The following is a 13,361-nucleotide window of genomic DNA, read 5'->3' as shown; positions in this document are numbered from 1 at the left end:
CCAGCTAGTAAGTGGCAGAGCAGTACTCTCTCAGTCCAGAGCACTGGCTCTTAACCACACCCAAGTTTGCAGTGAATGAATGAATGAAAGCATGAATGAAAGATGGATGGCTTTTCCCAAGGCCAGTTGACTAAAGAGCTGGGCTTTGAACCCAGGTTTTCTGATTCCAAATTGAGAACCTCTTTCCTCCACTCAAGCAACCCTCAGCAGGAGTAAGATGGCTGTAGACAGAGAAGGGAGTTTGGGGTTCAGTTGTGATCGTGGGGTGGGGAGGAGATGATTAGTGTAGAGGGGGCCAAGGGACACACAGGCTCATGTGTCCTCTGGATCCTGAGGGTTCCTGTGGAGATGACCAGGGATGGAGTACAGAGCTGTCCCAGGGATCAAGTAAGTGTTCGAGTCATTTTTATTTTTTCGTCCTACACTTACTTATGGAACATCTGCCGTGTGCCTAGAACTCACCTGACCTGTTTGAGTCTCAGTTTCCTCACCTACAAAATGAGGTTAGTCCCTCAAAGTGTTTCTCAACAGGGTGCATTTTTGGTGTCCTAAGTGGGACAATCTGTTTTATTCTTTTGTCCAGCAGGGATGCTTCCATACCCTCCATGCCCATGGTGATCCCCAAACTCTCCCAAACACCCACCTTCAACGGAAAATAACAGATTCACAGGGATGTTGGGAGGACAAAATGAGATGACCCATACGAAGAAACTTTCAACAGCCTGGCACACAGTAGATATTTCACACCTTACTTTGCCATCTCCCTTCTCCTTCCTCCAGCCCCGCAAATCTGCTCTGAACACCATTTCAAGCACTTGACCATGCTGCTGTCCGGTTCAGGCCGTCAGCTCTCTCCTCCTGCCCTCTCTTCCCCTCCCCCTCCCCTCCAGGCCTGCATCTGGCCGCAGCCGCTGCTCAGCAGCCCTTTCTGTTCTGCTGCTTCACCCATGGGCCTCATCACTGAGACCTAAACTTGGGTTGTGCCCGGCTGCAGCAGCCTTGGCGAGAGGAAAGGAAAGTTATCTCCCAGGAAAGCAGCTCAGCCCTTTGGGTGCCCACCTGTCTGCTGTACCAACCCCCAGCACTGGAATTTGGCATTTGGGGGCTGTGTAGAGACGTTGCCAGGCCTCTGTGTTTTTGGAAGTCTAGAACTGTTGTGTCCAGTATGGTGGCCGGTAGCCACACGTGGCTGTTGAGCACGTGAAATGAGAATTGAGATGCGCTGCTGGTATAAAATATACACCAGATTTTGGAGACGTGGTGCCCTTGGGTGCAAGCAGCTGAATGCCACACCTCTTCATTTTTCCGGATTTAATTGGAGCAGCTCCCCACCAGGCTGATGGGAAATCCATCGTCAGTCAGGTAGGATCATCCTTTCCCCTCTCTGAGTCAATAAATCTTTAAACTCAGATACAGCCCCACCAAACTCCCAAAGTTGGGATTCTGACCACCTGCCCTTGAGTACCCAGATCCTGCCCACCTCTGGGTACTCAAGAGAGGAGCTTTCAGGGGAAACATACAAGCGCCTCCCTCTTCCTAGGCTCCCAGGATTTTTGCAGAAATCATTCTCATCTCCCAAGGCCCAGCTGGAGAGCTAGCACTTGTATGAAGTTACTCCCCTCCTAAAATTGGGGTGGAAGTCTTCTTCCGTGGGATCTGAGAGCACTTTCTGTACCCTGTATAGTTCATTCTAGACCTCTGGCCTACTATACCCTTCTTAGCTTAAGCTCCTGGGCGGCCACACGCTACCTGACTCACCTCTGTAGCCCTCTGCCGGGCCAGGTGTGTGTCCAACACCCAGCAGTGTGATTCAAAGTCAACAGAGGCTGTCAGTTCCACAGAGGCCTCTTTGCAAAGGCTCTGCATGGGGCTGCTAGGCACAAAACTGATTTCAATCACATCCTGGAGCTCGAGCAGGCAAGAGCTGGTAAGAGAAGTTTCCATTTCTCAGTGTAGGGCTGCCCCCTCTGACACATATGCTGATGTGATGAATTGTTATTTGAGCACTGCTGGGCTCTGTGCTGGATGCTTTATATATAATAACTCTCTTAGTCCTCACAACAATTCTGTTTGGCAAGGCTACAATCATCCTCCCTTTGATGAGGAACTGAGTTCCTGAGAGGTTAAGAAAACTGCCCAAGATCATACAAAGCAAGAGGCAAAACTAGTATTTGTCCCCAGGCTGTGTGACCCTAGAACACACGGCAATTCTGCCTCTCACAGACGTGCGTGTACAGACCCAAAGACACGTAGAGATGTGAAGTCACATAGGTATACATATATGAACATGCATATCAAAACACAGAGATCCACCTGGACATGTGGACAGAATACAGACACACCCCCATTCACATGGCTATGTAGATAGACACACCTACACGTACACCCACCCCCTATATATGTCCTTAGACACATACCTACCCATACACCTGCAGCTATACAGACACATACACCGATATACACGTGGCTACTCAGATACAAAGATATATCGACACACACCCACATACATATACCTACACATACACCACATCCGTACTTACACACACACCTACACACACACCTATATGGTACACCGACAACTCTACATGTAGATACACAACAGACACATGGCTACCACTCATGAAGGTACACACACATGCACACATTTGCACATGCGTATGCCCACAGATGTGCAGAGTTGGAAGTTCCCTCACCCCTCACCCCTTACACAGCCAAACATATAGAGATGCATACACACCCAGCTACACACTCTCACTTACACCCTAGCGGAATACCACACTTAGACACACACATCTTGACATGCTTATAAGGACACCCACTCCCAGGGGTACAGAACACCCACTCCCCAGTTACACACTCAAGACACTCACTCAAGCACAATGATCCAATTTAAGCTGAAAAGGGAAAAACAAGTTGAAAATTAGAGGGGAAAAAAGTCCTTCAGAAAGTATATAGCTAATAAGCGGGAAGTGGTGAGCCGGCTGCCTTCACGATATCAATAACTCAGTATTGGGTTTCCAAAAAGACATCACATAATTTTTCAATGAGAAATCCATGAGCCCTGGAGATGCTGTTATGGTGTGAATTACAATGCACACGGCTTGTCAGCCGTCCCCGTCAGCACTTTCTCGGACGCCTTCCTGGGCGGGAAGTGCTGTGGCTGCAGCACGGATGGTTATTGTTGTTATTATTTCTTTCTTTTGGAGCCTCAAATTAAGGACCCGGGAAGCCAGCAGAGCCCTCCCTCCTCCTCCCCTCCCCGCATTGTACCCAGATCGAGAAGAAGATTCCTGGCTTGATAATTTCTTGAGTGTGGCTTTCAGCTCTGTGCATCCCTTGCCCTGTCCTGGAGCCCTAATTCTGAGAAGGACTGGTTCATGGGGCTTGGGGACCAGGGTCAGGATGTGTGGGTGGGGGCCCCCCTCCCCTTCAGAGCTCAGGCATGCTTGAGACGTTATTGAGTTTTAAGGGAGTAAGTAAAACTGTGTTTTCTCATTTCTGTCACCTGGACCCACGTGTTTCACATAGCAGAGCCAGCCTATTGGGCTTTGCTTTCTCCCGAGGTGGCCTGTGAGGCAGGATTTTAGTTTAGGAAGAAGGGCAAGGTCCAAGGGAAGGGGCAAGGAAGGATGATCTGTGTCGAGGGCAGAGGACACATTTCCTGGGACGCTGGGCATATTATAGGAGGAATTGGGTGGCCGAGAGGAAGGAGCAGAGTGGACCAGTTAGAGGTAGAGTTGGGGTTCAGGACTGTGGTAATTGTATTATCCTGCTCAGCTGTGCATCTGTGCATCTTCCATTCACCGTGAAAAGAAGCTAATTCAGTTCGTCACTGGTCCCAGAATGTGAGCCACGTGCAGCAGACCTGGAGGCATCCTGAGGTCAGGAGCAAAACTAGCCCTGCTGACCACAGACCTGTGAGCTACCTGTGTGCACTGAGCAACTGGGGCTGTTTGTTAGGCAGCATGAATACAGAAGAAATCTGACAAATACAGGGGCCTTGCCTTTGTATTTCCATGACCTCTGGCTCAGCCTGTAGTAGGCTTGTTGTCATGGTAGCTCAGGGTCTGGAACCACTCCTGTCACTAGCCAGTATGAGGCTTAGGGGTCAAGAGTGGGGCCCCCGGACTCTGGGTTCAAATCCTGGCTCTTCCATTTGCTGGCCGTGGAATCCTGGGTAGGTCATTTTTTGCCTCAGTCTCCATTTCTTAAGGTAACCTCCTTCCTCCACACTTCACTCAGGTGGCGACCATGAGCACCCGGCCTGAGAATCAGGAAAAGCCCAACTCTTTCCCTGGCAGCCACCTGCAGCCTGCCCAAGAGCGGGATGCTAGCTCCGCATGCATTAGTGTGACTCCAGGCCACGGCCGAGGTGGTTCCCTCTTTGTGGAATTCCCTTCCCACCCTGACGTGCTTCTACGGAACCCTTGGATCCTGCACCCAGATGTCACCTCTTTCCCCTGAGCATCCTGAAGTAGGTGCTGGGTGCGAGAACACCTCTGTGCTCCACCCCAGCCAGGCTGCAGTGTTATCCATTCACTGTCTTCAGGCCTGGGGTGGGGCTTGGGAGGACCAGTTGACCTTTCAGGTTCTCGGCAGAGTTTTTAGCAGGAGACACAGAATCCAACACCCCCTCTCTCTTCCTCTCATACTTAGATTTGACGTGTCGCTCACCAAGGGAAGATGAACAGATTCTGCTGGCTAAGCTGCTCAGTGCATAATTACATAATACCTGTCATGGCATGGGGCTTTTTGGTGTAATCATCCCGGTCCTGACTCCCAGGGTGTGTGTGCAGGATGGGGGCAGGTGAGACATGCTGGACCCCTGCCCTGCGGGAGGGGAGGGGAAAGCAGGATCAGAGGACAGTGGGGCTCTGGGGAGGAGGGGAGATGCTGACCTGGGGCTTCCTGAGAGCTCAGGCTCTTTATAGGCAGCTTGGGTTGGGGCAATAGCACAGAGACCTCAGCTCTGGTTCGGATTCCATCCTGACTCATTTCTTGTCTGGCGTGAAGCCGGATGAATGTTATTTCCTTTCGCTGAGCATCCCAAGCAGGTATCAGCCCTGCCTCTGGGGTCCCCAGTTCCCTGCATCCCTCAGTGACACTCATGTACCATATTGTGTTTTGGGGGACATCAAAAGACAGGAGAGCCTTGGTTTCTAGACTTCTGCTTTCCACAGACCAAAAAAATTAAGCAAACAAACAGAACATCTGTGGGAGACAGACATAGAGAAGCCGTGTCTTTTCTAAGTGAGGACATTTACAAAAAACTATCACCATGATCATTATCAGTTTACAAAAGAAAGAATATTTCAGTAGCAAAAACTGGGGGAAGGATATGATGTCAGAATTAAGCAGAATCTTCTCAAGAAAGGAGAGATAGTATTGGTACACAAATATAAATATCTCCTATATCATGGGGAAGATGTTGGGGCAAAAGGGAAATTGGTAAAGTCTTCTACAGAGAAAGACCAAATGCCCCCAAATAGAATTTATGGAGAAAGAGGTTTTCAGTGGGTGCAGGAATGAAGATACCAGTGATGATGATGGTAATTATGACAATGATGAAGATAAGATGAGGATGGTAACGATGGTAATGAAAATGATGATAGTGATGATAGCAGTAAAAGACAATGGATTCAACATTCCCCCTTTATTCACAGTAGCTTCCTGCGAATTCTTGCCTGTTCCTTCTGAGACCCAGCGGGGTGAGGGCTGGAGTGGACTCAGATGTGCTGGAGATGGTCCAGGCATGGGCCGTTGGGGGTTGGAGATCCCAGCTTGGGGAAGGGAGGAGAAGCCCGGGCGCATAAGGCCTGTGATGGTGCAAGAAGGAGTCCATGCTACTTACCTTGGGCCCAGGGCAGGTGTGGTCTCCTATTAGTGTCTGAGAACACCTTCTCCAGAGACCCAACTCAGCCTGTGGGGAAGTAAGATGCCCGGCTCCATGGGCAAAGTCACCCTGTCCACGGTGCGTGTGTGCCCTTTCCATGGGGCATAGGTGCCCTGTCCATGGGGTACAGTCACCCCTTCCATGGGGCATATCTGCCTCATCCTCTTCACTCTCAACGGTTCTGAAATCCTCCAGGGCGGACTTCCAGATTTTTCTACTTCATCTGAAGCAGCTCCATTTTTTTTTTTTTTTTTTTTTTGCGGTACGCGGGCCTCTCACTGTTGTGGCCTCTCCCGTTGCGGAGCACAGGCTCCGGACGCGCAGGCTCAGCGGCCATGGCTCATGGGCCCAGCCGCTCCGCGGCATGTGGGATCTTCCCGGACCGGGGCACGGACCCGTATCCCCTGCATCGGCAGGCAAACTCTCAACCACTGCGCCACCAGGGAAGCCCAGGCAGCTCCATTTTTATGTGCTGGTTTTCATGATTTTGTTTGGGAAAAGGGCTGAGCAAAGTTTTCCAGAGCAGCGCACAACAGTGATCTGTCCAAGAGTATTTTGTTTGCCCTGCCTGACTGCACGTAGAGCTGGGATCTGTGTGTGATACACAAGTGGTGCCCTGCACAGCTCCAGGGACCCTTCACATGGTAAACGATGTGCACTGAATCCCCGGGAGGTGTGCACTGCCCTGCTCCTGGGTCTGCCTCTGGCTTTGACCATGTGCCCCAGCTCTGGCTTTGGTGCCCTCGCCAGTGGGAGGTTAGCTGTGGTCTGTAAGCTCTTGACCTTGTGACTTCCTCATGAGCTCCAGAGCTGGGAGCAGATGTTGTGAAGCCTGCAACCCTAGGCTGACTTGGGGATGTTCATTTCTTCATTCATCATCCATTCAATAAATAATTCCTGAACACCTTACTCTGTGCCATGTGCTGTGCTTGTCATGAGAAGAAAAGATCCCTCTCTCCTGGAGGAAGATCCCTCTCTCCTTTAGTCTACTGGCAGAGACAGACCACGGGGAAGAAAACAAATCCATGTGTGGTTAAAAATTGAGATCAGTGCCATGGAGAAATAAATAGGATGCTGTCACAGAAATAAGGACTAGGGTGTCAACTGAGATGAGGTAGAGAGGGGAGGCATCTCAGGAGGTGACATTTGAGCTGAGACTTGAGAGAGGAGGTGATGGCCATGGGAAGAGTGTAAGAGAGAGAGTCCTAAAAGAAGGAACAGTAATGCAAAGGCCCAGGGGCAGGAAAGAGCACCTTGTGTTCAAGAAACCAGAAGAATGCCATTGGAATTGGAGGGTCATGGGCAGGAGGGGCCTGAAGCTTAAGAAAACAGCCCAAAGAGGCTCCACTTAGGTGGATGAACTGTCCAGACCAGCTATCATGCCCCATGTCTGAATTCCCATCAATGGAGAGAGTGTTAGGATGGGGGCCCTGGGGGTGAAGTCTCTTAACACATCCAGGGAATAACCAAATATCTCCCATCGAGACAATGAAATTCTTGGCCCAGTCTCCAAGGGAATAATCCACACAGAGTATTTCCTTAACATTAGTTAAAGTAACTCTAGGTCCTGTAACAGGGAACCCTCCAAATCTCAGTACCTTAGCAAGGTAATGTCTACTTCTCACGTTAAGTCCACCTGGGAGTTTGGCAGGTAGTTGTCTACGTGGTGATGCAGGTATCCAGCTGCCTTCTGCTTAGTAGCTCCGCCATCTTGTAGGATCTTGGCAACCAGCAAAAAGTGAGTGTAGAGCCTTCCACAGGAGGTTTCCATGGGCCGGGCTTAGATGTGTAAGTTACTTCTGCTCACACTCTATGGGCCAGAATTTGGTTACTTGGCCACACCCACTTGCAAGGAAGGCTGGGAGATATGGTCTACCTGAATGCTCTCCAGGTGGAAGAAATGGGTCCAGGCGCCATAGTCTGCTACTTTGAGTGACAACGACAGTAAAGAGCAGAGGCCCTGCACTGTGACTTCACATTAGACCTACCTGGGTAGCGGCCAGGTCCCTACCCCAACCATTTATAGCAGGATCTCTGGGAATGGGGCCCAGGCATCTGTATTGTTTAAAGCACTCCGGGAGATTGCAGCTTGTAACTGAGATTCGAACCACCAGTGTGGAGAGAGGAGCTTCTGGGACAGTGGTCACACCTGGGCCCACATTTCCACTTGCTTAATAATAATAATAATATTGCTCATCCCAGGTGACAGGCTAGGGTGTCAGGATGGAAAGGAAGAGGAGCTATTTAGAAATAAAATGGTTGTAATTCTGCATTTTAGGGAAGGGGCTGCCTTCACCTCAAATGTGGGAGGCTGTGGACAGCGACATTCATGGTCCTCATGGTTGACATACGTGAAGGCAGATCTGGGTGGGTGAGGGCAAGAAAAAACGATGATTATCTGCTCAGCTTGGGTAGAACTCTGAGAGTCCCAGGAAACAATGTGAGGAAGAAAAGACAGGTGTTCCTTCCATGTTAAAGAGTAGAAGGGGGCGCTTCCCTGGTGGCGCAGTGGTTGAGAATCTGCCTGCTAATGCAGGGGACATGGGTTCGAGCCCTGGTCTGGGAAGATCCCACATGCCGTGGAGCAACTAGGCCCGTAAGCCATAACTCCTGAGCCTGCGCGTCTGGAGCCTGTGCTCCACAACAAGAGAGGCCGCGATAGTGAGAGGCCCGTGCACCGCGATGAAGAGTGGCCCCGGCTCGCTGCAACTAGAGAAAGCCCTCGCACAGAAACGAAGACCCAACACAGCAAAAATAAATAAATTAATTAATAAACTCCTACCCCCTACACCTTCTTTAAAAAAAAAAAAAGAGTAGAAGGAAGATGTGAGCAGGGACGGGAGGGAGAGGAGAGAGAGAGAGGGAGAGAGCGAGCGAGCCAGCACAATATACCCTTAGGGACCATCGTGTGCAGAATTAAATTTGAAGTGGTTCCTTGCTCTATAATTGTTCTCTTATCTATGAACCTTTAATAAGACTCCTATATAAACTGCCTTGTATTCTTGTATTAATGGTGTCTTAAAGGAATGAGAAAGTACATAAGTTAGAGTTCTTATTTAGGTTCAGGAAGGAAAAAATGAATTCTAATTTAAGCAGCAAAGGAATTTATTGAGAGAATATTGGGTAAGTTGGTGACACTCTGGCGCAGGGATTCGTAGGAGCCACCCTTCAACCACTGGGTGGATGTGACTGGCCTTAGACACACCCACATGCGCCATCTCTTCAAACTGTCCCTTTCCTTCTATCCCTCTGATAAGATAATGGACAAGCGCAGATCGATTCACGGTTGGTGAATGGACGGCCCCACCTCTGCATCCTTAGCAGACATCACTGATTGATCTTGGTGCACGTTCTTGTGGCCCTAGGCCCAGGCAGTCATTACCAATAGATCACAGATGACACATAGAATAAAATGTATTCCTATTCCAGGGTTCATATGACATCCCCTTCCAAAGCACAGTGTGTGCGATTTAGGTGAGATTGTCATGGTCTTAGTCCAAAGAGCCAGGATTTCATGCCCTAGGGGTGAAGGGTTGCTTATCTGGGTGCCACTGCTTCTGATCCTGCTGAAGCTCGGAGGCCACCATTTATCTGTGCTGCCGTTGATTCTTGGGTGGTGTCTCTAAGGAAATCCAGGAGGATCGTTCCCGGTGGGGGTCTCACCTTTCTCCTGACCCTTTCTCCATCTGGGGAGACCTGAGCTTACCTGCTCCAGCCCCACCACCCCAGTCTGTGGGCTCTACTTTGTTCTGACATCACATGGGTTCTGACCTCATGGTTCTGTTCCAAAGGCAATTAGTTGCTAGCATCACGCCCACCTCTTGTTTCCAATCAGGTCCAGGGCTGTAGAATCAGGGGGCTGTCCATTTGGCCAGGTGGAGAGGGAGCTGGGATCAGACCCAGGAAAAGGCAGAGCTCTTCCAGACAGCGTTGATTGGCCTAATGTGGCCTCCAGGTGAAGTTAATTGGTTTCCTTTTCCACCTGGTTCCTCCCAGCCTTCCTAATTACTATTAAGCCCCTGTCCCTAGGGCTCATCTTTGGCAATTCCCACCAATGGCCGTTTTGCAGAGGAAAAGTGAAAAAGGCAAGAAGCGTTCAGGATCAGGGTGTGGGCGGAGTTTATAACCCGAGTCATCACTTATTGGCTGTGTGACCTTGGGCAAGTTACTTCACTTCTCTGAGCTGTCTTCCTCAAAATGAGGATAACAGCCTCCTGCTGGGATTTTGGGGAGGATTAAATACTTACACATTTGGCTCAGTAGTGTGTGGCCTGTACTAAGCCCTCAGTATGTGAAGGCTGCTATGGCTTCTTGTTACTCCCATTCTTGCTGATTGGGGCTGAGGTTTCAGGGTCCAGCTTGGACCCAGGTTGGGGACTTGGACATTCTCTTTTTCCTCTCCCAGAACCGTGGAAACTAAGCTTGCCCTCATCTCCTCAAGGAAGATAGGACACCAACTTTGTTTTAGCAGAATAAAACCCAAATAAATCATACACAGAGGGACCAGCAGGCTAATAGAATGTTCTTAAAAGGACATTTTATTTTGTCAAATTGCTTTAGTGCTGCTGAACTTTGGATGCCCTATCTTTGCAGTATTTCTGGAGGGTTTGTTTGCAGGTAATGAGAAAGTGTTGCCCTGACATTTGTCTAAGGGAGGGGACCGAGGGTTTCTTTCCTGTGCACCCCTCGCTCTGTGTGTCCGATCCTTCAGCACCCATGCCCCAAACATTTTCACCGTATTCAGCATCCAGGAGGAGCAGGGGAAAATGAGTGAGTAGGTGGGGACCAGTGGGAGAGAACCCTCTGGGTCCTCAGGGAGGGCCACCCTTAGAGAAACCCTAGAACCCTCTTGCCCAGCCTGGGGGAGCTGGCAGGACCCAGTCCCACTCCCAGCATCATCCAGGCTCGTTTTCCCTTCCTCTAAAAAGTTGTGTGTCAGCACAGGTGTGGCAGGTGTGCTTGCTCCCCGAGACTGCGCCTGTGCCCCAGCATGGGAAGAAAAATGCCGACTCGGAGAGAATCTGGAGTCAGGCGTGCAGGCACTAGCCTCGGGTACAGGAGAGAATTGGTGGGAAGGATGCGCTGGGATAGGGCCAGGTGGCTGGCACAACAGTGCGCTGTGCACATGCGTCCTCGCTAGGTGAGCCCCTTCCCCCTGCCAAGGAAAGAAGCCCCCATAAGGTGACTGTGAGAAGTGGGGCAACTGTATCCTTCCCTCCCTCCCTTCCTTCCTTCTTTCGCTCACACTCTCCATCCTTTCTTCCCTCCTTTTTCAGTTCCTTATTCCCTCTCTTTACCCTTCCCATCTCCCCTTATTCCCCTTCCCTTTCCTTTCCTCCAGCCTCCCTCCCACATTCACTAAGGACGCACCATACTCCTCAGTGCTCCAAGCTGGATGCACCTGCAGGGAGAGACTCTGCTCCAGCCCCCCCAGGAGCCCTCTGCTGAGTGGAGCGCCCAGTGGGTGGACAGGTTACGATGCTGCCATATGATTCATGCGCTAAAAAAGTTCTGTGGTTCTTCTGGGAATCTCGCTGTGCCTGGAGGGGCAGAGAAAGCCCTTGCAGAAAAAGGGAAGTTTGGCCTGGGTCTCTGTTTTTCAGGCGGAGTCAAGAGGGAAGGGAATTCTCAGCAGGAGGAACAGCTCCTACAGAGGTTGGGAGACAGGAAAGGACTCGGCGTGTTTGAGGAAGCTGTGAGGTTTCGGGCAGCCTGAGCAAGCCTGGCGTACTTGGTGACTCCGTGCTAATGTGGGTAATCAATAAACACACATGCATTGAGCCCCTGCCACGTGCCAGTCACCGAGCCTAGTTCAGGGGAGGATAGAGACAGTCGCGATGAAATATCTGCCTTCAACAAACTCAGAGTCTAGAAGGGCAGACAGTCAATGAACACTCACCCAAACTTTAAAATTGGACAAACCCGGGCTCAACTTCCACCCCTGCCCCTTACTGTCAGTGTGACCTCCAGCCAATCACTTCAGCCTTTCTGAGCCTCAGTTTTCTCATCTGTAAAATGGGAGATGGTAGTACCCATGTCACTGTGGGATGTTTTGGGAGCTGAATTAGCTTTTGTATGTGAAAGTATTTAGCACTATGTATGTTATCTCATTTTACCTTCATGACAACCTTGGAAGGAAGGTACTATAATTTCTCCATTTTACAGATCTGGAAATGGTAGCTCAGAGAGGTTGAGTGACCTGTTTAAGGTCACACAGCCAGTAAATGTATAATGTGGAGATAAAAATTTAGGCAGTCTTGACTCCCAAACCTGAGTGTTTAATAACAACCTCCCCCAAAGGAAGCATATGGACTTGGAACAAAACAAATACATCAGTGAAATGGGGTTGTGCAAACCTGGCAAGATCATGGGGATAAATGCAGGGGTGATGGCTCTTCAAAGCTGAAGAGGGCCATGGGGATGCTCTTTCTATTTCTGAGGCTTCTCACCATCTCATCGAGGGTACTCTCCTAGCCTGTGTTGGGTTGGGGGGTGAAGAGGAGGGGGAGGGGGAGGAGGGAGAGGAGCTCTTTGTCTCCAGAGAGGTCTAGACCCTTCTCTTCCCTGGTTCTGGCTCTCTCCCTCCCTCCAGATGCCCAGCACCAAGGTGTCTTGGGAATCCAAAGCTCCAGTAGAGACCGTCTGGGTTTCGTCCTTATAGCTGTGCTTTTTCTGTTCACATGGTACTTTCTCTTGACACCCTTTTTTCCAGGAGTTCCTGGTCTTTTCAAGTCAGCTTTTGTCTATGAGGCCTCTCAAACTCCCTGGGCACACTTTCTGAGCCCTTGCTCTGGCCTCTGCCTTCTATTTCTCCTCTCTGCACTCCCAGTGGGTGAGTAGTGGGGCTTCTGAGGTCTAAAGGAGGAGCTTGGGCACAACTCTGGTCCCAGGCCAGGGACTTAGAAGGAGACGAGACTACATGGTCGCTAGAAGCGCCCCCCCTTGGTCATTACATAGACTGACCACACGATGGCGCCTTGGTACCATCAAGCACATGCCCAGCCTCTCCAATGGGCTTCAGGTCCACTGTCACTCGGCTAGTCTCTTCCTTAAATGTTCCACTGGCTCCAAATGGTCTCTGCTTTATCTCATCATTGTCATCCTCCCCTGCCTGCCCCCACCCCCAACTCTCCTCCTGCCTATCACTGTACCTATGCAGCTGACCTCAGGGTCTCCTGTTTACCCTGGGTAGACAGACTCCAGTCACTGCTGGCTGTGCTAGAGAGGAGGGGAAGGGAGAGGAGAGGGGAAGGGAGAGGAGAGAGATTAGAGGCTGGCCAAGGGGCTAGAGGCTGCCTTGATAAGGAAGGAATGTCTTATGGGCTTGGCCCTCTGTGGACCCAGCCACCTGGAGCTGGGCTCTGGGAAAGCTTTAGGGATGGGAAACAGAGCTTGCGTGTCAGTCCCAGGGGACATCTGGCAGCCCAGTTTGGGGCCTGAAACACAGGTCTCACCTCCTGGAGGCGTG

The sequence above is a fragment of the Stenella coeruleoalba genome (genome assembly GCF_951394435.1).
Source record: "Stenella coeruleoalba genome assembly, chromosome: 15".
Classification (NCBI taxonomy): Eukaryota; Metazoa; Chordata; class Mammalia; order Artiodactyla; family Delphinidae; genus Stenella; species Stenella coeruleoalba.
Note: the sequence above shows the minus strand (reverse complement) of the source record.